The sequence below is a fragment of the Arvicanthis niloticus genome, chromosome 18 (genome assembly GCF_011762505.2).
Source record: "Arvicanthis niloticus isolate mArvNil1 chromosome 18, mArvNil1.pat.X, whole genome shotgun sequence".
Classification (NCBI taxonomy): Eukaryota; Metazoa; Chordata; class Mammalia; order Rodentia; family Muridae; genus Arvicanthis; species Arvicanthis niloticus.
In genome coordinates this window covers 49825097-49848244 of record NC_047675.1, presented here as the reverse complement: position 1 = coordinate 49848244, position 23148 = coordinate 49825097, and the positions used below count along the sequence as shown (strand labels likewise).

At 45.6% G+C, this 23148-nt stretch overlaps 1 pseudogene; it reads right to left on the bottom strand.

Moving 5' to 3' along the window:
• Positions 1 to 428: 428 nt before the first annotated feature.
• LOC117722992 (claudin-7 pseudogene) lies at positions 429 to 21510 on the bottom strand (annotated as a pseudogene).
• Between the last annotated feature and the right edge of the window lie 1638 nt (positions 21511 to 23148).

The following is a 23148-nucleotide window of genomic DNA, read 5'->3' as shown; positions in this document are numbered from 1 at the left end:
TGAGTGTGTGTGTGTGTGTGTGAAAGACAGAGAGAGAGAGAGAGAGAGAGAGAGAGAGAGAGAGAGAGAGAGAGAATATGTGTTGCATGCACTGATTCTCAGGATTAAAGATTTATATGTGATTTAGATGAAAAAAAAATTCTTTCCCAAATCTAGAGGATTTACTTACAAAAATTCCGTATCATTATTGAACGCATTGGTTAACTATGTTTTTAGTATAGGATCAGTGTTGGCCAATAGAGAAAGATTTTGTATCCATATCAGCTTCCAATCATTACATTTTAAAAGATTAATTTTTGTTAGTGCACAAAGAACACACTCTCCTCACACCCCCTCACTCCCCCTGAGAACTCTACATGGTGTTCAGGGATGGAGTGACAGGGCAGACCCTTTGGCCCACACCCTGCCTACAGCCTGAGCACCCCGACTCACAGATATTCCTTGGCAGATGTAGGTTTAGGGTAGGAGTGGGGTGCTTTCAATGCCAGGTCAGGAGCAAAGGAGCAGCAGACCTCCCAGAATGACCAGAGAAGACCCAGCCGATATAAATGGCAGGACCAAACTCATCCTTGACATTCATGGGGATCAGAGGGTTATAAAAGTCTGGTACAACCCCATGACCAATCCAGGAGAATGCTACCAAGGCAGCAAGACCTACCACCATGAAAAAGGTGCCTCCAGTCTCCACTAAATGGGCCTTCTTCACTTTATCACCTCCCCCAGAGAGCATGTACTTCATGCCCATCATGGTAACAAACAGCCAGGAAGCCCAACACCAGGGATACCACCATTAGGGCTGGAGCATCCTGTAGGCTGCCGGTAGGGCAAGCACACTCTGCTCAGAGCCCTTCCCCTGGCCTGGGCTATGATGTTGCCCGTGTACGAGCTCATCTGCCACTGTGGGATGGCAGTGCTCACTTTCAGGCCCATCCAGCCAAGCATGACCATCGAAAAGCCCAGCAGCTGATGGCCTGAAGTGGCTATTTCTGTCTCAGAAAAGATGAGACTTGGCAGAAGGGCAAGCCCACCATAAAACAAAACCTGGGGAGCAACACAAGAAAATTTAGATGGAAATTTAAGTCACCCAAAGACAAAAGAAAATCCACTGCAGTGGAGTGACCATCTCACAGCAGAGGTGACCGTCTCACAGCAGAGAAAGACAGCTTCACTCAAAGAACTGGTTTCATACAAAATCAACGCTGGGTGACTCGGAGACTACCCAGGGAAGTGGAGAGGTCATTAGGGTATGACCCCCCAAAAGTATGTGGGGCCCGCAGCTCCAGGCTGTGGTACCCTGTAGATGGAGCTGGGCAATGACTCTGCAGGTGAGCTTTTTTTTTTTTTTTCTTTTTCTTTCTTTCTTAATATGTGTGTTAGCATCTCTATGTGTATGCCGCGTGTCTGTGTAGTTTCCTGAAGAGCCCACAAAAGGTTGTCAGGTTCCCCTGGAGCTGGAGTGACAGGTGGTATGAGCTGGGGGCTGGGAAGTGCTCCTGTTCTTGCAGGGAACAGACACACACACACAGGGCAGGACACAGTCCTAGCTGCTGAGCTATCTTCCAGCCCAGAAACATCGCATTTTATAGACTATCCTGATACTTAAAATCTTTGATGCTGATTGTTATTTGACTGGCAGAATACTACAGCCTAAAAATCTAATTACTCAGTATTCATGAACCAAAACCAGAGCCAAATGTAGTTTCTGCTGACTTCTTAGCGGGGATGTTACTCCTAAGTCGGTATTGCCTTGCTAGTTTGATATGCACAAGGTCATGTCTCCACCTCAGACACGGGGCTGGGTCTAAGACCGGGCTGGTGTCTCTCTCTTCCTAAACATGCATGTGCACACCCCTTTGCATGCACACCTGCACACAGTGTGCAGGACACAAACACACTGAGAAGCTATTTGCTCCGGTGTCTACCCACATTTATAAATAACCCCGTCCCCACCTGCACCATCCATCTCTCTCATAGCTTTACAGGGTGGCCTGTTTAAATTGCTATTTTGGTATTCATAACATGTATTTTATTGTGTTTCAGCCATTGTACCTTGGGGGAACAGGGCCCCATAAATAAAATATTCACCCATCACTGCAGCCAAGATTCTCCTCTGCTCCTTTGCCTTCTGAATTTTTTTTTTTGAACCAAAGCATTGAGTGAGTCAAGTCCGACCTTGCTGGGATCTAGAGTAAAATCACTGCAGATCCAGGCTGACGAGAGCGCTGGCTGCACCTGGAACAGGTTTTAAGCTCGCTCATGAGCAGAGAAGCATCAAGGTGATCTCTGGGCCTCCTGGTCATTTGCCGGTAGAAATGTCCTGTCCTCTTCATGCCTGTCCTTTGAAGGGTTTCAGAACATTTCTAAAGGTTCCACACGTGCTCTGCAGTCACAAGTGCCACAGCAGGATGCATCCTAAGAGCTGTCTTCAGGTGACTTTGACAGTATGCAAACAGCATAGGGCATGCCTACTCCACACGACTGCCCTGCATAGCTTGGGCCAGGCTTTGAATGAGGCCTCCCAGTGCAGTCAGGATGCTGTTAGGTAAACATGAGGTGCCCAAGGCCTACTGCCTCACAGAGATTCATCTGTCTCTGCTTCTGGAGTTCTGAGATTAAAGGTGTCACCACAGAAAGCATTAATAATACATTTAAAAATATAACTTCTCATACTGCTATGGACACACTTATATTTTTATCCAAAGAAGAAATTTCCAGGTACAAGATAGGCAATCACCTGGACCTTGTCCTTCTCAACCCTCATCGTGATGGACAGCGTCCATCAGCCTTTGGGAGGTAAGAGGTGCAACTCTGCACTTCCAGTTGGGGAGACGATTCAGGATGATCTCTGTGGGAATTTCCTGGACCCACACAACTCATTTTTAGAAAGAGATGAATGGAGTCAAGTATCAAAAACACGCTGATGTGTCTGGAGAGAGAGCATGCAAAAGAAACATTCCACAGAATAGAAAAGATGGAAACCTCACTTCTAGAAACAGAAACGACATAGAAGCCAGATTCTCACTGGATGGGAGGGAAGCTCCTGTTTTAAACTTATTTCTCTGAACACTGTGAAGAGGTTAGTTAACTACCGACTGTTACCCAGTGGGATGATGCTCTCAGTGGTCCAGGCACTAGAATAGCTCACGACACTAGCAGGCTGTTCCTTCTTGGAACCTATATCCTGTGGTGGAGACACCATGAGGGTACGGGAAGCTGCTCTAGGCATATCCTTGTATTCCAGAGTAATCCAGTCCATATGTGAGGACTTGTCCCACGTTGCTGTGAGGCCAAAGACAGAGGCAAGCACATTACAGGGGATGCTGTTTATTGGGGACTTGTAGATACAAGGCTGGGGGGCAGGAGGACCTGTGGATCCTGGAATGTGGTCAGAAGGAGGGTGTCTGTACTAGTTAGGATAAAGTGACTTCATGCAGGGGGAGATTACTTGGTCCATCTGTGATATTAGAGTCAAGCGCTCTCCTGACCCATGTCTGTGTTATAAAGCTCCAAGCACCTGTGCTGAACTTTCAGCTATTTGTAGTTTGCTGGGAAACCTTGACCTGAGAGTGGCATCCCTTCTGGTGGAGTTTACCACAGAAAGGAAGACCAAAAAGAAAGAAGGAAAGAAAGAAAGAAAGAAAGAAAGAAAGAAAGAAAGGAAGGAAGGAAGGAAGGAAGAAAGACCAGAGACAAGAAATGTCCATGTTACCTTCTGCTATTTTTATGTTTTCGAACTCTCCCATAACAAAGCACTGATAAGCTTCTCATAGACTGAGAGACCAGGGATCAAAAGTTAAGGCTTAGTCAGGTTAGATTTCCTTGCACAGTTGTCTTCACCCTGGGCAACTCATCATCTTCCTCTAGAAATTTATGTCCTGATTTTTTTTTTTTTTTTTTTTTTTTTTTTTTTTTTTTTTTTACTTTTTGTAAGTATCTGAATCAGACTTGCTTAGAGCCCTGTTTCACTCTCTTCTGGTGTCTGTAACAAAACTAGAAATAGCAGATAAATGTTTCTGAAGTATAAGAGGCTGGAAGGCCAAGGTCAGGGTGTAGGTAGATTCACTATCTGGTCAGGACTCACTCTTTGGTTCATGGTGGTGCTTTCTCCCTGCAGCCTAGTACAAGAACCTGTTTCAATAATCTAACAGACTGATAGTCTGATGTCAGGGGTAGTTACATTCATGTGTGTAAGAACAGCAGACTTAATCTCCATTGAGCCTCTGATACATGGCTATGAACCCCATTGATGACAGTAAAGCTCTCGTGACTCCAAGGTCCACTCCAATACACGGAGATTAGTCATCGGTGTGTGACTTGAGTAGAGTGAGAGAAAAACACTAGGACCATTTCTGTCTTAGTTAGGGTTTTACTGCTGTGAGCAGACACCATGACCAGTACAAGTCTTATAAAGGACAACATTTAATCAGGGCTGGCTTACAGGTTCAGTCCATTATCATAAGGCAGGAACATGGCAGCATCCAGGAGGGTATGGTGCAGGAGGAGCTGAGAGTTTTACATCTAGTGGATGCTAGTGGAAGACTCACTTCCAGACAGCTAGAACTAGGTTCTTAAAGCCCATGCCCACAGTGACACACCTATTCCAACAGGGCCACACATACTCCAACAAGCCCATACCTCCAAATAGTACCACTTCATGTGCCAAACATATATAAACATCGCAACAGTGAAAAGCCATTTTACATTCTTATTGTCTTCATCCTCGTTAATATTAGTTAATAATATCCCTGTTGCATCCTAAAAATGATCTAAAAAAGAGTTCTTAACTGGGTGACTGTCTTTATCAAGTTGGTCTGTACACATCTGTAAAGGATTGTCTTGTTGTCTTAACTGACATAGGATGTATAGGATGAGCCCAGCCCACTGCAGGTGGTGCCATCCCTAGGCATGTGGTCCCAGGCTGTAGAAAAAAGCTAGCTAACCATGAGCCAGTGAGAGCTAATAAGCAGTATTTCTCCATGGTTTCTGTTTCAAGACACAGCTTGAGGTCCTGTCTTGATTCCCCTAATGACGAACTGTGACCCGGAAGTGTTTGATTCCCTTAAGGATGGACTGTGACCTGGAAGTGTAAGCTAAATAAATCCTCTCCCCCCTAAGTTAATGTTTTATCACAACAACAGAAAAAGAAACCAGAACAGCCTTCAAAGGCCTGTTTCCAAATAGAGTTCCATTCTGAGGTATTAGGGTTAGGATTCTGACCTATGACCTTGAAGGAGCACAGTTAAGATCGTCACCCTAGTATAGCAACAAGCCCACCTTTGGCTGAGAGACCATTACAACTGGGCTCTTCCTGCCCTACATCTGATCACCTGACCCAGGACAGTGCACAGACTCTTGTGGGGTAGACTGGGGCTCAAGCAAGGTAAGTGACTTGCCTAAACCAGAGAAACAGAAAGGTCTAGAAGCAGGTGCAGAGCTTGAAAGTGCTCACTGCAGTTGTTCCAGAAGCCTGTCTCGGATCGGTCATCTGTGGCTATAGTCAGACTTCCTATTTCCAGCTCTTCCACCCTACACAGATTCTCCAATTCCCAAGTCAGCCCTCCTTCCCGTTGGTAAAAGCCACTGGGCTCGTGGGGGCTGTAATTGCCAGAGAGATGACATAGACAGTTATGCCTTCAATACGGGCTTGAGGGGCACTCAGCACTCTGGGAAATGTGGTGCCTCCGGCAGAATGACATATTAGCTGTTTTTCGGGACAGCTGAGATCTTTGATGGCTATAGCACGTGGAGAGTGCCCAGTGCTTGGTCCTCAGTGGTCATCAACGTGGCAGCCATTGCTGTAGCCGCCCTCCCTCTCCCATTGCCGTCACGGTGTCCTCTCCAACCCATCATTTCTGCTCCATTTCTGCTCACGTTGCCTACCCTGGGCCTATTTCTCCCTGAGGCTATTTCTTTCGATTTCTCTCAGAATTCTCTGAGCCCCTCCTTAAGAACCATGACTTGTTCCAACCTGCAGCAGGGCATGGCTCTGACTGAGTCCTGCTTCCCTTCTGACTATCAGAGCAAACCACCGGTGATTTCACCCAAGAGCAGTCATCCAGGGTGAAGCTGGCAGCTAAAATAGTTAACTCCTGATTGATTAATTTAATCAAGACTCAGCCGGCTCATAAATTGTTCAGGCATGCCGTTAACTCAAAAGATCTCTCCTCAGCTAATTGCTTAAGTGATTTTTAAAATTGTTTTAATGAGCCATCCTTAAATTGAATCTGTGCTATTTTCTCTATCAATGAGAGAGAGAGAGAAAGAGAGAGAGCGAGAGAGAGAGAGAGAGAAAGAGAGAGAGAGAGAGAGAAAGAGAGAGAGAGAGAGAGAGAGAGAGAGAGAGAGAGGAGTATTTTTGTGGAAAAAAGTAACTTACATTATGATCTGGACTCTGGAGATAGAAAGATGCAGATGATAGTTTGTCTGCCTTGGGCAAGGGGTCTAAGCCACATTGAATGTGCAGTTTCTTGTTTTTTCTTTCTTTCTTTTTTTTTTTTTTTTTATCTTGGTTCTGCTTTGAGATGTCACCAGGATATAATGGTTCAGTAACCAATATGCCTGTGTGAGCCCAGGTTCTTACTGTACACAAAATCTAACAGCTATGAAATGTCACTGATTGTTTACAAGGACAACATGTGTCTCGGGGATGTGTGATATTTGCTTCCTAGACGGTTTTATGATGTCGTTCCACTCATAGGTACCTGAACCCTGTACTCTTACTAACATGTGTCTGTCAGAGGGATCAAGGCAGATTTAAGGGTGATTTTATGAGCTAACGTGGCTACAAAAGTGGGAACAGGGTGGATGTTGGTTCTGTGGACGCCTCCTGGTTACTCCAGGCCCTAAGACGGTGAGTGGGAATGGGAGGTGGGAAAGATGGAAGAGCCACAAAAGAAATTACCAGTGAGAGCTCGAGGAGAATTAATGACTGGAGAAGTGTCTAAACAACGTGAGAGTCAGATAGAGATGGGAAGGAGACTAGAACTTAGAAACTGATCACTTCAAAGAACAAGAACCACAGACACAGGGTCAGGACGCGTGGGGTTAGTCTTGATAGTTAATTCGATTGACAGACAACTAAGAGATTAGTAAGTTGGGTGTTCCTGCGAGGGTTTTCCAGAGGTCTGACCTAATGAATGATTGCATCCATTGATGGATCCAAGATTTGAACAGGTCCTTAGGAGGTGGTGGACTTGTGGAAGAAGGGCCCTGATTAGAGGAAGTTGGTCACTGATGGCATTCCTTGAGGGTTTTACCTAGTTTACTCTAGACCCTTCTTATTACGGCTCCATTCTGCTTCCTGTCTACTATTATGTGTGCTGTCCTGTTTCTTGCATGCAACGTTGTGAACTGATCTGTTTGTGACTGCCATATTGTGAGCTGCTCCTCCCATTTCTTGTCTGCAGGGATCTGTTTCATTCTGCATCCTTCTGCCATGTTGACCACTCCTCCACTCCGCTTCCTGTCTGCCATGCTGTGAGCTCCTCCACTCCACTTCCTGCCCGCCATGCTGTGAGCTCCTCCCCTCTACTTCCTGTCTGCCATGCTGTGAGCTTCTCCACTCCACTTCCTGCCCGCCATGCTGTGAGCTCCTCCACTCTACTTCCTGACCGTCATGCTGTGGGCTTCTCTCTGCTTCCTGTCCACCATGCTGTGAACAGCTTTCTCTTCCACTCACTGTTACCATGATGTTCCACCCAGTGCATGGGCCCAAGTGACCATGGTCTGCACTCTCTGAAATATTGATCAAGATAAAATTTACCTCCATTTAAATTGTTCTTTAGGGTATTTTAGGCACAAGTATGCAAAAGCAATCAATATAGGTGATAAGCACAAAATGGGGGGAGGAAATAAACATTGAAATTTAAAGAGAAAAAAATATTTTGTCAAGGAGAAGGAAACTAGGAGAAAGCAGGATGGAGAAAAGAGTAGATTCCCTGGGAATTGTCCTAGGTATGCTGCATTAATATTCAGTTCCTGCTTTCTACGGTGGCCCCTGCGAGAATTCCTGGACTTTGATGCTCTCCCCGTATGAGTTCCCTTTTGTTCAAAACACTTCTTAGGTGACAACTCAAGGAGGTGACCGTGACTCGCTTCTACATGCCATCTGTGATGTGTGACTTCAGTGGTTAGCACTTGAGCTTTGTGGAGTGGCACAGCCTCTTCAACAGGAACGATAAATTTAGCTCTCTAAGCTCAAGCTTCCTTTGCTTGCTTACGAAGTATTTACTGCCTAGTGAGGTCCGTGGCCCCTTGGGTATGGTGAGAAGTTCCTGGAAGAAAGCTCAGGGAGAATGGAGCTGGCTGCAATGTGCCTGGCTAGAGTCCTGAGCTCTTCTCATGCTCTTGGTCCTTGAGGATGATCCGGGTCTTGCTGCAAACATCCTTTCCTGCCTCTGACTGTCCTCCTCTCTCTCTCTTTAACATCCAGCCTCTCATTTCTCTTGACTTTGTGTATCTCGCCCATGTTTATTACTTTGTGTAGCCATGGCCAGAAACATTCTAGAAAATTGCTTAAAAGATGGAAGATTTTTTTTTTTGACTCGTGGTTTTAGAGGGCTCGCAGTGAAAGTCTGGTGTGCAGGAAAGGAGCAACCCTGTTTCAAGCGTCCTTGCTCTGATCTATAATCATTAGGGATCTGCTTTGTGTTTGGTAGGAGGGAGAGCTACACTCCACGTCTCATCATTTGCATAGATAATGAACATTGTATACTGAAATCGGTCATTCTCCCTTCTCTCTGCAGCAAGTAATGACTAATGACCCTAACTGATACCACTCTCTCCCACCAGCCTATTCTTGTCCTAATGTCACATCCTGGCTTAGTAAGAAGTCATGGCATCTTATGAGGCCAGTCTTGGCATTGTGTTTCCTTGGATACCTGGAAATTGTATTTCCCTGTGGATTTTAGAGTCAATTTATTGATTTTTCACATGAATGCACACCTGTAGGGATCTCCAGGGACTCTGACTAGAACTTTATTAAATCTTCCAATCAACTTCAACCCTATTATCAAAAAGTAATATCATTGCCGAGTTTTCCTTTCAACTTTGCCTTTTTCTCCTCATATTCTCAGCCCATGGTCACTGTACACTTCCCACTTATTTAAGTCTGCTTTTGTTTTTCTCAATAGTATTTCATGCCCTGAACTAAATATGTCATTAGACTTGTTTCCTTTCTGGTTTTATACAGCTGCTCTCAGCATCTACTTGTAAAATTTATTCTGTTTATTTCTGCTGTGGGACTGTAAGCCTGGTTGTATTTTCTGTCTTTATCTGATAACTGACAATTTATGGCAATAAGCTGTAAACTTAAACCACTTGTCTACATACGCAATCATATTATTTGTTAAGAAAAAAAAAAGAAGTAGGTATCTTTTTTGCCTTTCAAACCTTGAAACTTAAAGTGTTGGATTAGGCCACAGGTGAAATAGTTAATATAAATGGTGAAGACATAGATCCTACGTCAACCTGGGAGGAAGAAGCCAGTATTTCACCTGTCTTGTGAGATCCGCAGGCCTTGGATATAGTGAGAAGTCCCTGGAAGAGGCTCTCTGAAGATCAGAGAGAGTGGAGCTGGCTGCAGCATGCCTGGCTAGAGTCCTTACCTAGGTAGGCATTTACTCACTTAACTATTACATATATGAATATGTTATATGTAAAATACTATATATAATTTTTATATTATAACATATTATGATTATATGTAATATTATATACTACAATACATAGTATATTAATATATTATATAATGTAGTAACATATATATCATAACATATATATATAACATAATATATATCAATATAATAAATATATAATACATTGTATAACATGATATAATATATATTATATAAAACATTTTATAAATAATATGTTATATATAATATATGTACACTCTATATATCATATCTATATACATACATACATACATATCATAGCACTCTTTCTGCTCCAGCTCCTCATTGCTGCAGTTACAGGTGTTTGCCATCATGCCTGGCTTGCTGTAAGATTTCGATAAGGAAAAGAAAACACTGATAAATGATACATTGATAAATGGACTATTACTATGTGCTTTTCTGTATCCATTGAGAAAGACTGTAGTTTTTCTTGACTGTCACTAGCATGAATTATACCGGCTGATTTTCAAATGTTAAACTAATCTTGGGTTCTTAGAATAACCCCAAGTTGATCATAATGTTTCATCATTTCTATATTGCTGGTTTTGTCTCTTATATTTTATTTGGAGTTGTCATACAATACGTAAATGAGATTAGACTGGCCTATAAACTTCCTAATTTTATGGTTTGGGCACCAAGTTTACATTGGTCTGAGAAAAGTGTTTGAGAGGTCTACCCTTTCCTGTGCTGCAGCACGGTTTCTGGCTGGAGCCGTAAGCATCCTCTTCCTGAGGATTTGATGCAGTTTGTCATAGAGTTGTCTAGACTTGGACCTCTCTTTATCTTATTTATTAAAAGAATTTTCTAAGCCAATTTTTTTGAGGCACAGTACTCTGTGTCAGCAGATTTCCCACCAGCAAATTCAACCAACCACAACTTAAAAAATATATATATATTTAAAACCCCAGTTCAAAATAATGTAGCAAAACAGTAAGTTGCATTTGGGGTGGGGGACATTATTTTTGGAAAGTCAAATGTTATATTTTTGATGAAGTTCAACCTACCTTTTTCCCCTTTAATGCTCACACTTTTAGAGTCACTTTGGCTCAAAGTCATAACAACTATGCCATGTTGTTGGATTGTTGTTTGTTGTTGTTTGTTTTAGTGTTTGTAGAAATTTGACAGTTTTAGCTTCCTACCTAGGTCTATATTTTTAAGCCATTTTTGTGTATGTTGTGAGCTAAGTTTTCAGATTCTTTGAAAAAAATGTCAAAAGACTTTGTGAATTATTTACTTTGGCATCTTTGGAGAAATTCAAGGACCCAGGGAGGCAAGAAGGCTCGGTAGGAAAGGCTCTTGCCCTCAAGTCTGATGACCTGAATTTGAACCCCAGAATTCACATGAAAAAGGAGAAAATTTAACCTCCACACACAAAACACACATACAAAGTAAGTAAATAAATAAATAATGAATATTTAAAATCTAGGGACCTATTTCTGGTTCACTAAGCCTTTTTGAAACTCAAGTTCCCTTAAAGTAATTGATTTTCATTACTGCTTCTCAGTTCTAGAACTTCTGTGTGCCTACTTTCTTTTTAAAAGCAAGAGCTAACTCTCTGTTAAAATCCCACACTTGAGGACCAGAGAGATGGCTCAGTGGTTCAAAGCACTGACTGCTTTTCTTTAGAGGTCCTGAGTTCAATTCCCAGCACTCACATGGTGGCTTGTGACTATCTGTCATGGGATCCGATGCCCTCTTCTGTCTGATGCCATCTTCTGTCATGCAGTCATACATGCAAACAGAGCACTCATACACATTCAAGAAAAGTTCCAAACTTAAATTTTCTTCCATATACTAAACACAGTCCGAAGGCCATGCTACATGAGTTCATTCACTGGTCACTTTTAGGTCTGCTTCTATATTGGTAGCTTTGTTTTGTTTTGGTTTGGTTTTTAAAAAAAAAAAATGTTGGTGCCGGGCAGTGGTGGCACACGCCTTTAATCCCAGCACTTGGGAGGCAGAAGCAGGCGGATTTCTGGTCTACAGAGTGAGTTTCAGGACAGCCAAGGCTATACAGAGAAACCCTGTCTCAAAAAGACAAAAACAAAAAAACATGTTGGTATCTACTTGAGTTATGTCATTTTTAAAAATTGCATGCTGGGTGTTGGTATGGAAGTTTCACAGGCACATGGAGGCTCCCCATGGTGTGGTCTTCTTCCATAGCATCATATTTCCTCCTGGCAGTGTCAGGACATGGTCAGCCTCAGGTCAACTGTTCCTACACAGGCTGGAAGATGCAGAGAGGACCTTCTGCAATGAGAGAACATGTCTGACTCTGGGAACAAACTGGTGACCCAATAGTTTCCCACTGCCTGCTCCCCTGATGAAACAAATTCTAGTGAGAAACCCTTAGTCCTTGAAAATGCTTCTGCTTCCTCTTCTGAAAGGGCTGGTATCCTCAGCAAGGTAGGTAGACATCGCAGCCATTCTTTGGTGGCAGCTTCTTTGGGCCATGAGCTAACTCTTCAATGGCCAGGGACTTTGCACATCTCCCGTGGTGTACACATGCTTTTCCAGCTTTGTGCCTTCTCCAAAACATATTGCCCCCAGAGCCCACCTCACTCCCCAGGCTGTGTAACTCTTGTCTTCTGGATCAAGTAGAGCCATGGGGAGAGACTGCTGTGGAGGCTGGGGCATGACATAGATAGAACTCACAGGGCCCCAGGAAGTGAAGGAAGCGGGAAAAGATCAGGACAGGGTCACTGGAGCAAGCTGCTGCTGAAAACGAACAGAAAGGAAGACCTTATAAGGAAGCTACCTTGGCTTCTTAATCCACAGACCACGGGGTAGTCCTTATGACCTCTCAGCCCTCCCTTCCAGTGTCTCCACTGCCCTAAAGGCTCGATTCTCCCTGAGTTCCTTGGCTTTGGAATTCTCCAGAGCGCTTGAGCCAGCTCTTGGCTGAACACGACCGCCATTTTCCACCCTGGATTCAGCTCCATCGTCTGACCCCTTCTCTCTCTTCACACATTTGCCTGTGTGGTCTTCCTCAGTCACCAGCCATGACAAAGGCTGACTGTGGTGCTCACACTCTGAGCTTCCCCTGCTAAACAGTTCAAGAAAGACCTTTCGTCATCCTCAGCCAGAGCGTCATCTAGCTGTTTCTACAGGCATCTACATTAGTTTGTTGTTGGGGTTTTTTTTTTTTTTTTTTCATTGCTATGACAAAACACTTGATAGAAGCAACCAGAGGAGAAAGGGTTTGTTTGGCTCCAAGTCTAAGCAGTTACAGTCCATCATCATAAGGGATGCATATAGCTGGGACTCCTCAGATCTCCATGGACCAGGAAGCAAAGAGTGGACTAGAAGTGGCCCCCAGACTATAAAATCTCACGACTCTTCTTCTGCGACCCATTTCTTCTAGCTAGACCTTACTTCCTAAGGGATCCACCTCTCAAAAGAGGGTCACCAGCTGGGTATGAAGTGAATGTAGAGGACATTCTGTATTCAAACTTCAACAGAGTCTGTCTCCAAAGAGTCCTTCCTCTTTCCCCTCTCTCCTAAACTAAGCAACAGCCATCACACAGATCCATGACCGACTGGGTCTGCAGACCTCCTCCCTCAGGCTGTGTGACTGGGTCTGCAGACCTCTTCCCTCAGGCTGTGTGACTGGGTCTGCAGACCTCCTCCCTCAGGCTGTGTGACTGGGTCTGCAGACCTCCTCCCTCAGGCTGTGTGACTGGGTCTGCAGACCTCCTCCCTCTAGCTGTGTTTAGACATGCCACTGTTAATGCTGCTCTGACTGGGGGAGTTGACACCAACCACAGGGAAACAATGTGGGTTCCAAAAATCGCCTTCAAATGAGCTTCTGAGAAACTGCCCGTGCAAAGCGAACATTCTAGAGGCTCCCCATGCACCACTTTATGAGGAGATTAAGAGAGCTGGCGTCGCGTGGACACGCCTGGGTGTCATTTTCCCCCCCACTTACATGTAATTAACATGCAGGCCACATAATAACTGCGGCAGGAGCTAGAGTCTAAACAGTGCTCAGTGAGGTTATTTAGATCCTCAATCAGATCCACTCGATCGAGGCCAATTATTTTTCTGACAGAGTTAATTAGAATGTGTTTGAGATGGGTGAGACTTGAGAGGTGGGGTTTTATTTCTTACTCCTTCCCCTGCCACCTTGAACCTGGAGGCTTGTCCTTCATTTCAAAATCAAAGAACCTTCAAGGCAGGAACCAAGCTACGGCTGGAGCTACCAGGCAAAGCCTCTTAAGCTTGGAACCAGACTTCTGTGTGTTGGCTGAAATACTCAACTAAAAAGGAAGTTAGTCACAGCTATGTAGAAAGAACTAAGCAATGAAGCCTAGGAGAAGCCCTCCCCAGTCCCCCAGTGAGTGACAGCCTGGAGAAGCTTCCCTCCACTCCACCCCCACTCCCTGTTCTCCAGCTTACTTAAGCTTTTTTGTGGTCAAGGTAGACCATCCTGTGTCACCAGTCAGGAGCATGTGGGACCTTTCCCGTCCTCCCTTTGGCCTTCTGAAAAATGGGCATATGACTTTTTTTCCCCATGGGCTGACTTGTGTAGCCCTGTGATGAATGAACACAGGAGAAATTGTCCTGGGGTAAAATAACTTAGGAGTTCTCAACCAGTGAAGCAAAGCAGGGACAGGACATGAAGTCAAGGCAAGACAGATGGCCTGTGTAGCCTGGCCTGGGAAGAAGGCACAGTGTGTGCGGACACATTGCAGAAGTACATGTGACAGAGAAGAGTGGCAGCAGGCTCTACTTGCTGTACCCAGTGTCCTCTGAACAGCCTCTCTGTGTGCTCTATCCTGCCCACAGGGATGCCCTTTGCCTAATACCACAGTTCAAGGAACCACAGAACAAGAGCCCCAAGTGTCAGTAGACAGACCTATAGGAACGGCACCTCCCTGCTCCCACCAAGTACACTGACTTCTACCCTCCCCTTGGTTCAGGCATATCTTTGGTTGTTTTGTCTTAAGGGGGACATCGTGAAGATAGGCAAGTGGCCATTCTGCAGAGCCCTGGACAGCTCTGACTCTTTGGGAGTGGGAACCCCAATCTGTTTGTCTCCTGTTTCTTCTCTCCTCACTGGTTCCAAGCATCCTGTTGCCCGCCTCATTCCCACAGATGCCTGTGTTTCAGCCCCACCCCACACCCCACCCCCAGCTCAACCCAGTAGTTGCTGGCTTGTTACATGCATTTCCATCCTTTCCCTCTATCCTGGGTCCAGAGCTACTCTGATGAGGCTGTCTGCAAGGCAAGGCCCATCTGGGTAGGCTCGTTGTCCCATGACCTGGAGCATCAAGACGAAACTTAGGAACCAACACAGGTGGATTTATTCCTCCAGTTTCCATGTGTTCTCATGGCACACTTCCTGTGAGTGTGGCTCAAACTCCTGAGGAGTGGCATTTCCTCTGAATTTGTAAGTCACCTACCCCAGCAGCAAGTCCATCCTCCCCTGTGAGATATTGCCAGTGATTGCCCTCCCAGAGAGCGCCATCCCTCAGCTCCACTTGCCCTGATCTGGCAGTCTGGGCACGCTCAGTCTCCTTCTCTCCCTTCCTGGGGGCTCCCACACCCTCTGCTCATGCTTCTCCTCTGGATCCTTCCTCCCCATCAAATGATGCTGAGCCTTGCACCCCATGATGGAGATTGTGCAGGGCGAGAGTTGCCATGGAGATCTCAGGAAAGATTCCCAGAAACTCAGAACATCAGCAAGCTTAGAAATAACTCACTGAGGGTTACCACTGTAAGACAACCTGCCGAGGGCTGGTCTCATTAAACACCAAGTGACACGAAGGACAATGGAGATCGGTGCTGTCTACTGTGGACTGTCTGACATGCTTTCCACAGGTCAGGTCGGGTCATTACTCTTCCCCAAAGTCCTCTAAAGATGTAGGTACCACCCACATCTTACATGTGGGACACTAAGGCTCTGGTACCCAAGGTTAGAGCCAGGCAGCCTGGTTCTGGACAATAAAAGGTCAGAGAGGTCAGAACTATACTGAACCCTTGGCCTGACTCAGACCCTACTCTACTTTACCATCCGCTTCCTTGGATTTGGGTGGCGGTGGCGGTGGCGGCTGCTGCTGTTTGCTCGTTCGGTTATTGTTTTGTTTACTTTTGAAACAGATCCTTACATTACATCCCAGGGTAGTATTGAACTTGCTCTGAGGCCCAAAATGGGCCTGGAACTCTCAGCAATCCTCCTGCCTCAGCCTCGTAGTGAAACAGGGCCCCAGTCTTTACCTTAGCACAACTGACTCCATGATAGAAGTACCACCCAGGCTGTAAAACTCAGCATGTAGTCAGCACCATCTGCCAAAACTAGAACTAACGCCTAATCCATCAAAGTCTATAGTTCTGGGAAAGTCTCTGGATGTACTAACCTCAGCTATTGGCTTCTTTAGTTCTTCTGGCTAACTGTTAACTGAAATGTGTCAACCCAGAATATGGCTTTTGTGCTTAAAAGCTCATCCTAAGAAAGGCTTGGTGCCACACTGAGATCCTGAACACCCAGTGTAGCTGCTGGCCGGCTAATCAAGATCTTCTATTGGCTTAAACCCATGTCTGAGTGTCTTCTCTGGCAAATACTCCACAACACCAGGTGGTGAATGTAGGCTGAGCCTCCAAAAGCAGCTCTCTTCAGGTTTTAATGGCCTGCTCATCCAGTCTCAATCTCAGTGTTGGCCTGGATGTCACAGTCTGTCTAGCTTGCCCCAGGGCCTTTCATGCATGCCACTTGCACCTGAAGGGTATTCCTGCTTCCCACCTCCAGTTCCTGCTGTCCATCTGTCTGGGTTTTGCTCAGTAAAGCCCTCTTATCCTCCTGAGTAGAGAGCTTCCTCTGGCTCACACTTGTAACTCCATATCTGTTGTGATAACTTGGTCAAGGTCAGCCTGTCCCACTGGACCAGAGTCTGCAGGAGGGGAAGATTACCATCTGCTTGCCATGGAGTCTCCAAGACTGGCACTGTGCCTGGCCTTCAGATTCTTACAAAACAAAGAACCGAACAGCAGGATACTGGGGTCTCCCAAGCCCCAGGCCTGCTTTCCTGGGGTTTGAAATGTTTGAAATGTGGAGGGAAACGATGCTACACTCCAGTGGTAGCCTAGTGCGACATCCACTTGGCCCAGAAAACCAGCAGGTGCATTTCTTCCTGGTTTAGATTTCTCTCCTTTCCTTCAGTAAACCCAGAGAGCTATTCACGTTTCATTAAATTGATTCGGATTGAATCTAAATGAGGGTTAAATATAATTTTCTGAACACTACCAAGCTGTAATTCCTGTGCCTAAATAAAAAATAACAAATGGTTGGAAAGGAGGTGCCAGTGGAGCTTCACTGATGGGGGAAGCGGTTCAAGCCCTCTGCATTTGCTTCAGGTAATCTGATTTGCTATATTTCTGTGAGTGCATTTCTCCAGCCACCACAGACACATCCCAGGTATAGGAGACTTATGAGCCAGCCACCTTAGCAACAGGGAAGGAGGCAAGCAAGACATCAGCAAAGGTGGGCGCCCCAACAGAGTCCCCGGGGACCGACTACGCTGCCCGACCATGGTCTTTTGTGTTTGTGAGATGAAGTCACGGTTGAAGCACAGCTCATCAGACTCCGTTGCCAGCTCTCGGGACAGCATTAAGCTTCCCTTCTGGACTCAGAGTCTCCTGTTGAAAAGCGATCAAAACAATCCTAGGAGCAGGTGGACGATAAATTAATGAACACAATCTCTTCCTTCAAATTGCACCCGGGAAGAAATTAATTACTGGGCAAATGAGAAACAAAGAGGGATCCCCGCCCCCTGCAGCCTCCAAGCCTTTCTGCGATTTTGTTCTCCTGAAATCTAATTTCCGAGAAACACTTCAGGGAGGCTGCGGAGCCAGCATTAGCTCCTTAGCGGCGCACTAATAGGCAGCCATCATTTCTCAGTAAGGAGCCTGCACCCTGCTCCCTGTGCCCTGCGCCAGGGCCGAGACTGACAAGAGCGATATTTCAGGGGAGCAGCAGCTGGTTCCCAGCACTGTTAATAAGCAACAGGCAGATGGGGTGCCTACGGAGCTGGGGGGCTGGACCCCCGGGAAGGTAGATGTAAACTTTATTTATAGGATAATCTGTACGAGTGCATAAAATCTTTGTTTTCCATAGCGAACATTTTATTCCTGCCCAGAATGCAAATGTGCCTTCCAGGGCTCTCCGCTGTCCTCCACGGAGTTTCTGAGGAGCATGGTGCCTCTGACAATGTCACCCTGGCAGCTATTTATAGGACCCTGTCACTTGGTAGGATCTAATGGTAGTGGAGCTGGGTGACCTTGAGAATGTTGCTGCTGGCCTCTAAATCTCTCCTCTGTCACACATGAGCCAGAGGCTTGCTTCACCCCTTTGCTTTGGGTCGATGGATCCGACTGCCTTGTCTTCAGCTCTACCCTCGCTGTGGGAGATGCGAAACCTGGATCCCCTTCCCTGGACCAGTTGCTTCTTATCTCCAAGACTTGTTCAAGGATGGGTAGGACACCCTTCTGCCCTGTTCTGTTGAAGACCCCAGACTCCCCTATAGCCACAGCGTTGTTACCAGCCAACTGCCCAGATGCCTAGCCAGGAACACAGGATGAATTCTAACTCAGACACTCAATGCTGACAGCTGGCATCCAACGCCGCTGTGCCTCACGCATCAGAAGCTGTGCCCACAGTCTCCAGGAACACATCGTTCCCAGCTCACGGTGAATTTTCCGTGGAATGCCACTTAACAGCTCAAAATTATATACTCAGTCACCCGAAGCTCCAGTGCCATAATTAATGGCTTGGTTCTGCCAGGGTAACACCTGAGACAGTCATGAAAGGGACATGGGGGGTGGCTGAGAAGCCCAGAACACCTATTTGTTGGCATCTTCTGTCAAAGATGCAAAATGTTTTTTTAACTACATATTTATATCAGAGCCTCAGGTCACAGAGTTCTTTCTGATACATAAAAACTAAGAGTCATTGTACACCCCTTAGGCCATACCAGGGTCCCACGGTCACCATGAGTTGCTGGCATTGTCTGGCAGCATGAATGCAACAAGGAATCCCACTCTTCTGCCACGTTTGCCAGCAAAGCAATCATATGTCTGCTCAATCACATTTAACACTTAAGACAAATGGCTCTTTTAAAAGGAAAAGGAGTGGTTTGCATGGAACTTGAGTAGACACCAGGGAAGGAAGCAGGTGTGTCTCAACGTAGGAATCAGTGTCACAGGTCCCTCATTCTGTACACGAGGGGGTGAGACTGGTGTTTGTGTTGATACAGTACCTCCAGGGTCACAGAGGCTTCCTCAAGCCCTGTTTGTTGCATTTGGAGCCCTTGGTGCTCTACCAACCACTCCTGTGCCAGGTGAGTTTCAAATAGAGTCAAGAGAACCACTGGATTAGGAAGGGAAGATGGTTCAGTTGGTAAAGCACTTGCCTTGCAAGCACAAGGACCAGTGTTCAATACCCGTCACCTAAGTAAAAGCCCAGTCTGGTTGGTGGTCCACGCCTATCATTCCAGCATGGGGAGCCAAATGAGGTTAGCTGGGATTTTCTTTTTTTTTTTTTTTTTTAAATAGGAGGAGAATATTATTTTCTCTTTTTGCCACTTAGAATTAACTAAAGATGTTTTCTTCCAATGTCACTAAAATCGCCACTTCTGGGACAAAAACAAAGATGGAAGACTTTTCCCAGAATGATAAGGCACTACCAGCAGCTTTTTAGACTGTCAGGTTAGGACATTTCTTACACACTGCTCCCCTTGATCACGCCCCCAAGACGAGATAACTCGAGGTCATTGGCTGTAGCAGAGCTGGGGGAGCAGCCCAGGCCTCTGACCCAGGCCTAAGGTCTCTCTTCCACATGTGCTGAGCAGTCAGGAGCCATTCCCAGGGCTGTTCCACAGCGGTAGACAGGAGCTCCAGAGCCAGTCTGTACTGTCCTTGTCCTGTGGACTTTGATTCAACTTGATGCTCTTTAGGGAGGTCTCTAACACACTCAGAACTATCACTGAGCAGAGTGAGGAGCCTGTAAGGTTTAAAGTTAACATAGTTATAGGTTACTGTCTGGGCCCAGCCCCAGAAGGCAAGGCTGTTTGGATGGGGACTTTGGAGGGACAAGGCATTCCAGCATCCTACATCCGGCATGTCAATGGCACCTGAAGAAATGGCAAGTTCTAGATCAATAACCAGTTTTCTCTCACTTGTTTAAGTGGGTGTTAAAGGAGTGAGTGGGGAGGGCCTTCCCATTCCTCCCAGAGATTCCTACAGCAATGCAGTTGTTCTCACTGCCGAGCTGAGCATGGCTGGGCCAGAGGCTCTCTGTAAGGAGCGCCTGCCATGGGTAGCCACACAGGGTTACCCTCACCCAAGCCTGTTCTTCCTGACCTCATCCCCATGGCAACCAGGGGTGACATCCAGCAAGCCAGCCTTGACCATTCACTGCCCCCAAGTCCTGGAACCTGTGATGAAAGCCACTGTCCTTATTTCCTGAGGCCCTGGGGGGATTTCTTGAGGATGAAGTTAAGTAGACATTGAGTGACTGTGACTTATTCTGCTGTGGAATGCGAGCACGTCCCGCGAGGAAGTGAGGATGTGATTTTTTAAAGAGAAGCATCTCAGGGTTCCGCGTGCCTGTTACCCAATGGTGCAAAGCTTCAATCCTTTCACAGCACATGCATATCCATGTAAACAAACCCACTAGACTCTAACACAGGAGAGATTGTGTAAATGGAAAGAAAATAGGCATGTGAGGAGAAAGAGACCAACAGGCAGAAAGAGAGGAGGCGTAACAAAGCAGCGAACTGCTCATCACCTTGACACAGTACACTCTGCAGTTTTTCCAGAGAGTTCCCAGGGAAGAGACTAGTGGAGCACTACAATGTGTCTGGGAGCACTTCAATGAGTGGTAGCACACAATGTGTCTGTGAGCACTGCAATGTGTCTGGGAGCATTGCAGTGTGTCTGTGAGCACTGCAATGTGTCTGGGAGCACTGCAATGTGTCTGAGAGCACTGCAATGTGTCTGTGAGCACTGCAGTGTGTCTGGGAGCACTTCAATGAGTATGTGAGCACTGCAGTGTATCTGGGAGCACTTCAATGTGTCTGCTTAGAGGACCAGGGACTATCTGTCCCCTGGAACAGCTCTCCTCTTCCTCTAGAGTGCTGCATGCTGGGAACTTCTAACTTGGGGCTGTCTACCTATCTTGCACTATCACAGCTTCCGTCACCATCCCTTCCTGTCACATGTGGCACTTCTAACTCCAAGCTGCTGGAGACACATGAGCACTAGAGGCAATGACTCTCAGCTGCAAGGAGAGACAACACCCAGAGGCACATAGGTACGGCAGGATGAGCCGAAACAGCAGGAGAAACTGTGTCTCGTGGAGTCGTGTTGTTCCTCATGGTCCCAACAGATGGGTCCTTCTTACAACCACCACAGTACTGTGTGACTTGCAGTGGAGTTGGGTAGAAAGCTTTCGTTTCAGCCTATACTGACAATTTGAAAATGATGTGTTGGGGCCCAGTGTATGTTACAGCTAAAATTAAAGACACATCCATCAGGATTTCCGTAGCACGATGTCAGGGGATACACAATGCACAAAGAATAATGAAGCTACACCACACGAAAGAAGAGCCCCAAATTGTTATAATTATCTCCGCCGTTGTCAGCCAACCTCCTAATGCGGAAACACAATGGAACGAAATGATGTTACCTGAAAGCGGAGATCCGACTCGTCCTCCACGTCTTTGTCCCATTGTTTCCTCCCCAGGCCCTGTTCCCACTGCGCCGCGCCTTGTCTAATAATTTCCTCCTTATTAATATTTAACGTATCTGCACTGTGCACATTTTTATAAAATATGTCCATTGTAGGAAAATAAAAAGAACGAAATAGCAATCATCAGTACGTGAGCTTCCCCACCTGAGGAAACACAGAAGGTTAATATCTGCACGTAAAGAACCCTCTTTGTGTGAGCCATGCATACATAACCTCATTAACCCAGCAGCCAGCTCCAGAACTTCTCTCAGGAAGATAACAGGCTTTGTCAGGAAAGTCATTTAGGTGACTGCACAAAGTCGGTAGAAGTTGGAGAGTCCAGAGCTGGGGCCCACACCTGAGAGCTGGCAAGGAAACTTCTGTGTCTGTTCCAAAGAGGCAAATGCATTGTCTCCAGAGGAACAAAATAATTTAGGGGGGTGGCACCAGGCCACCTGTTTTCTTCATGTGACATGCTTATTAGAGACAAAGCTGGTGTCTCTAAGATGTGAACCATTGGTCAAGTACTTGCTCAGCATATGAAACACACACACACACACACACACACACACACACACACACACACCTACCTCTATAGCAAAAACAGAAGCATGGCACTTGCAAGTTTAAAGCAGTTACAGTCCTGATGGTCTGTCTCCTCACAACCAGTGCACACATCCAGCGACCTTCAGGCATGCAGTCCCACTGTGCACAGTCCTGTGCTGGAAACGTGATCAATGGGGGAATAGGATTGTTTCGTGAATTCCAAAAATTCTGCAAAGGAAAAAGACTACTGTCAGCCATAAATAAAAAGGAGAGGGAAAACTGGGGCATCCACATTCATGTGTCATGCTGTAACTTAAAACATGGGCCATTTTAACACAAAATGATTTCAATGGCATCTTTGGAGGTTATATATATATATATATATATATATATATATATATATATATATCTCCACCCACCCCTGCAGGTCCTTTGTGTATATATAATGGCTTCCAATTTTGTATTTTTATGAGATTTGAACAAATGGGTCTGTTTCTTCTGCCTTTTCTTGGACTCCTTTTGTTTTGTGCAGTTCAGATGTGTTTACCGTATTATATTGTTTTATTATTAACTTTTAGATGCCTATTCATTTTCTAATGAGAGACCCAAAGGAGACAGCTCAAGATGGGAGTGAGGGAGGAACTCAGAGAAAGAGGGAGGGGAATACTGTAATCAGGATATATTATATGAAAAAATCTATTTTTAATAAAAGAAAAAAAACCAAAGACCACATTAGCAATTAAAAGGTCTTATTTCTTTGTAAAAGGTTTTATTGCAACCTTGGTTAGGTAGAAGATTTTATTTTTTATTATTTAGTAAAGTTTGCTGCCTTGTAGCTCACAGCACTTGGGAGCATCTTCTCCTGCTGGGAGAACATGGCAGCCTCAGCCCGAGTAGGACTGCCGGCCTTCAGCACAGTCACAGCGAGAAGCGCCCTTACTTCAGTAACACTGGACTTCTGCTATGGTGCTTACCTGGCTTTAGATCCATTGGAATTTTTTATGGTGTATTTGGTGGTCTCATATAGGCCATAGTACACCCTGCCTTGAATTGCTGTCATTATTTTCAAACATTTTTATAGCTTTTAAAAAATATTTATTTATGACAGGAGCCAGATACGACTGTTCCCTGAGAGGTTCTACCAGCACCTGACCAATACAGATGCGGATATTCACAGCCAACCATCGGACTGAGCCTGGGGAC